Here is a 5,548-nt window from a genome sequence, read left to right on the forward strand (position 1 = left end):
AAAATCTAAAATTAAATTTATACTCTCTTCATCTATGAGAAATAGTCATATTTTACCATTTGGGGTGTTTACGAAAAATAGTTTCATTTCAAAAATAAAAACTCTCTTATACTTTATCCATTTTTTCTCCTCTTCTCTCTTACTTTATTTTCTTTCACACTACTACTTTATCTACTTTCTCTCTTATACAATTATATAATTTTAATCAGTAAAATCAATAGAATAAGGGCCAAAAGTGTTCCTAAACATATGATGATTTTATAATTTTGGTTCTAAACATTATGTTTTGGATCATTGCATCCTACATATTTAAATTGGGGCAGAACCAGTCCATTTTGGACGGCGCCGTTTAAAATTGACAGTCAACGACTAGATTATAGGCTTAAATTTAAATATTTAATTATTTTCTTATTTTTTATGGACAAATTATTTTATACTCTCTCTCTCAACACTATCATCTCTCCTTGTCTAATGGAAAAACCAAAGGCGGTGCACCTTAAATCCACCCTCCCGCCGCTCTCGGCCGCCATCAAGTCCCCCCTCCGCCACGCCCACCAAATCACCCCCAATTCTTCCTTCCTCCTCATGCCCTCCTAGTCCACCTCATGTCTCCTCCCTTACATCGGCACCAAGCTCGTCACTCACAACCCCAACAACTCCTCCCAAAACTTGCCGGAGTCCATGCAATTTTCGTCCTCATCAACTCCCTCAACGGCCACTGGCGGACTCACGTTGGAACAAAGGGGTACCACTGTACCCCAAATCTCGTTCCTCTTAAGTACTATTTTCACTGATAATATTCATGCAACATTGGTGGTCCAGCGGTAAAATGATCTGAGGTTGTCTTTTCTTGCTCGTGTCCGATGCCCCAATGGGGTGCATTTAAACTGTATTTTTTTATCACACCTCTCTATATATATTTTTAGTTATGTTTAGACGAAAGAAACTTTTCAATTATCTACCCTTCTTTTTAATATTTTTTAATTATGTTTAGATCCTTTTTAAGTTATGTAGATATCCAGTAATAATTATTTGCGCACCTATTTTCTGTTTATGCACTTACATTTTTTAGTTATTAGGTTTAGTGGAGTAGCATGTTTTAATTATTTTAAATTTTAATATTATATTCTATTATTTATTTATTATAATTGCTTTGATTTTATTATTTTATACGCTATTATTTTTATAATTTTATGTAATATTATCTGTAGCACAACTTGTACTCAAAAAATATTCTTGTTTTTCAAGTTATGCTATAATTTTGTTTAATTGCTTTGATTTTTATATTATACGTAATTATTTCATTATTTTATGTAATATTTTGGTAGTACATTCCGTACCTAAAAATATTGCTATTTTTAATTCTTTTTTATTTTTTAATAAGTTTTATATATTATTTTATGTTGTACAATTTGTACCCCAAACCAAAATTTCTGGATACGCCACTGTCAGCGGCCAGCCCCTCACCGCCATGGGCGCCACCCCTCTCACCCTCTACCTCACCACCTGCGTCTCCGCCCTCGCCTACTCGTATCTATCGAGAGAGGATGCCGAGATTCTTGTCATGGTCGGCGCCGGATCCATAGCTCCTCACTTAATAAGGCTCATTTAAGTCGTCTCGACGTCGTGAGGTCGTTCGTAAGATAAATCTATTTTAATTTTTCAGTTGTAGTTCTCGCCTTTATGATTTTAGATGTTCAAGTATTTAAGGAAAAAAATTGGAAGAAACATTGATGGTTAACTATTGGGAGTTGAATAAACAAAAAGGAAGGCGCTGCCATATTAAGAGAGAATTTATCTGTTAAAAAAAATAAGAAAAAATCAAATATTCTAATTTAAACCCTAATCCAGTCAAAAGAGCATAAATAGCCAATGACAATTACTTTTAAGCGGCGCCGTCCAAAATGGACTGATTCCGGCCCAAGTTTTAATGTATATGATGCAATAATTCAAAACGTAATATCTAGAACTAAAATCATAAAATCGTCATATTTTTAGAATCACATTTGGCCCAGTTAAATCAATATTAAACAAATTATTAGAAGTGTTTGTTTGTTTCAATGAAGGCTGCAGGTGCGGACAATAGATTAATGTAAAATAAATAAATTATCCTTTAAAAGCATCTTCAACAGAGAAAATAAATATAAAGGTAAAAAAAATTGTATTATATTTATTTTTTCGTTATAAAATCTCCTTCTTTAAAGCAAAGAATATTTGAAAATATATTCTATATTCTTCAAGATATATTTACCCATTCTTGATATAAAAGGTAAATATAGCAGTTATTAACCCCTTCAATTTACCTTAATTTTTTTTTAAAAAAAGTATATTTACCTTAAATACATTTTCTTAATTTACTTCTTTCCATTAGATCAAAGTTACTGAGTATATATTATTGTAGTTGAGCACCACTCGCCGTATCATGGCATTTATCATCTTCTTTATTCCGAAACCCTTACCCTAAGGACATGTTTGATTGTCAGGATACCCTAAGGCCATGTTTGGTTGTCATATTCTGTCTTGGAAAGTAATCTGATTCCTTAAATTTTAAATTTCTGTGTTTGTTTCGGTTTTTAATCAAACTGGGAAAGTAATCAGAATCCCAAGAACAATGAAAATTAGTACAACTTTTCAGGATTCTCAATCCTAACTTTTCTTAGGTATTCTTTTTCCCAGTTTTAGGATTCTTACATATTTAATGCAATATAGTATAATTTTATCATCATCATTATTATTATTATTTATAATGTTTTAAAAATAATTTAAAATTATAAATCATACTTAATTTCAGTATAATAAATTACTATGACTAAAATTATCATAATTATTACTATATTTTATAATACTTCATAATAGTAATTAATAATTTATCAAATAATAAAAATATAATTATATAATATAAAACCGTATAATAAATAATAATTATAATATTTTATAAATTAATAATTAATCAATAAAGTCATAGTGAAATTTTAAATTACAAAATTTATTCAATTGTAATATACGTAAATATTTTTATAATAATAATAATAATAACTATTATTATTATTATTAGTATATTTATAATTATTCAATGATCCAACGGTTCAGAGTGACATGAAACTATGGCCAGCTGAGGAGATATCTTCATTGGTGCTCTCCAAGATGAAGGATATCGCCGAGGCCTATCTTGGATCGTCTGTGAAGAATGCTGTCGTCACCGTACCTGCCTATTTCAACGACTCTCAGCGTCAGGCCACCATGGCTGCTGGAACCATTGCCGGCCTCAATGTTGTAAGGATCATCAATGAGCCTACTGCTGTAGCCATCGCATACGGTCTAGACATAGGGGGTAATAATGTGGCTAAGAATGTGCTGATATTTGACGTTCGATGTGTCTGTGGCCATGATTGAGGTGAAGGCTATTGCCGGTGATACTCATCTTGGAGGTCAAGATTTTGACAGTAGGATGGTGAATCATTTTATGAAAGAGTTTGAAAGGAAGAATGGCAAGGACATTAGCATGAATCTGAGAGCTATTAGGAGATTGAGGAGTGCTTGTGAAAGAGCCAAGAGAATTCTTTCCTCCACTTCCCAAACTAATATTGAGATTGAGTCTTTGTTTGGGGGGATTGATCTGTTTTCGACTATCACTCCTGCTAAATTTGATGAGCTCAACATGGATTTATTCAACAAATGTATGGAACTGGTTGAGAAATGCCTGAATGATGCAAAGATGGAGAAGAGTAGCATGGATGAAGTGGTGCTGGTGGGCGGGTCGAGCAGGATTCGGAAGGTGCAGGAGATGTTGAAGGAGATTTTCAATGGGAAGGAAGCGTGCAATACCATTAATCCAGACGAAGCCGTAGCATATGGTGCGGCAATGCTGGCAGCCAAGTTGAGTGGTGAAGGCGATGAGAAGGTGCAGCAGCTCATTCTTTACGAAGTTACTCCATTGTCCCTTGGTACTGAAGTTGATGGAATACACCAATTCCAACCAGGAAGGAAATGATTCAAGTGACGGTGAAAGACAATCAGACCAGAGTGAGGTTTGCAGTGTTCGAGGGAGAAAGAAGCAAGGCAACAGACAACAATCTGCTAGGTCAATTCGAACTCCATGGCATTCCAGCAGCGCTAAGAGGTGTGTGTTGCTAAATTCAAAGTGTGCTTCCACATTGATGAGAATGGAATCCTGAAAGTGTCGGCAGAGCACATGGGGACGGGAGTGAAGAACAACATCACCATCACCAACTACAAGGACAAGGGCAGGCTCTCTGAGAAACAAATAGAAAAGATGGTCAAAGATTCGGAAAAAGTACAAGAGGGATGATGAGGAGTTTAGGGAGAAGGCTAATTCAAGGTACTACGCATACAACATGAGGAACAACACCAGATGTTCAGCCCGGCCCGGGATGGCAGCAGCCGACAAGAAGAAGATAAAGAAGGCTTTCGAGTCTACGGTGAAATGGTTGGAGTCAAACAAACTTGCAAAGGTTGATACTTTGAAAGAGACTTAAACTGATTTACAATCCCATCGTTGCCAAGATGCACCACAGTCCCAGTTCAAGTATTGAGAAGCCGATTAGCAGTATCAAGAAGTGGATTAAGAGTGTAATGCCATGATCGTGTGCATTGTCTTTTTAATTTCCTTTTATTAAGACCAAGTGTTGGTCGGTTTCCTTTAATTAGTCAATTAGTATAGTTTAAGGTTTGTGAAGCCTTCGGGTTGTTACGATGCACTACTTTTTAGTTCAAGTCCCTTGCATTGTTTTTATAATTAAAAGAGGGTATTGTGTTACTGGTAGTAATACTGGAGTATCACATTTGCTTATTACTGCTTTTATATTTGACCTCATATTTTATACTCCCTCTGTTCCCTACGCTCCGCGATAGTGATATTATTTTGGCATTTTAGTACGTTCCATAATAGTAGAGTCAATTCATTTTCTAGCAAAAGTCAACACACTTTTTATCTCTTACTTTATTCTCTATTATTTGCTCTAACTAAAGTGGGACGAATGGAGTAATACTTTCATTTGATATCTTATTGAATGATACTAGTATGTTATTCTTAGTGCTCCATCCATCCGCTATTACCTGTCATTAGTGGACCTGACACAAATTTTAAGAAATACTCCATTTATTTTATAATAGTGGAGGCGTTTAAATGAAGATAAAAAATAAATAAGAGAGGGAGAGTAAAATATGAGTGAATAAAGTATCATCAAATCAATGAGCTACTGCGGCAGCCGTTGCAAAGAACGTGCTAATATTCGATCTTGGTGGTGGGACGTTAGATGTATCTATGGCCACAATTGAGGCAGGTGTGATATTCATCTTGGAGGTAAGGGCATGGACAACAAAATGGTGAATCACTTCATCAAAGTATTCAAAAACAACCAAGGGTATGGATATTAGTGGGAATCCAAGAGCTATATAGATTTGTTTGTCCGAGTGGATGACTCGGTTTAGAATAAGTTTGAGTTCAGTCTTAAAGACGCAGAAAACAAGAAAGTGGAAATATAAATCTAATTACTCTTGATTACATTCTTGGAACGTTGAATCTAAC

At 34.8% G+C, this 5,548-nt stretch overlaps 2 pseudogenes; both read left to right on the forward strand.

Annotated features, from left to right (window-relative positions):
- The first annotated feature begins 471 nt into the window (after nt 1-471).
- Nucleotides 472-1,612, forward strand: LOC121774308 (annotated as a pseudogene).
- A 1,484-nt stretch (nt 1,613-3,096) lies between these two features.
- Nucleotides 3,097-4,602, forward strand: LOC121774309 (annotated as a pseudogene).
- The last annotated feature ends 946 nt before the right edge of the window (nt 4,603-5,548 follow it).

The sequence above is a fragment of the Salvia splendens genome, chromosome 17 (genome assembly GCF_004379255.2).
Source record: "Salvia splendens isolate huo1 chromosome 17, SspV2, whole genome shotgun sequence".
NCBI lineage: Eukaryota > Viridiplantae > Streptophyta > Magnoliopsida > Lamiales > Lamiaceae > Salvia > Salvia splendens.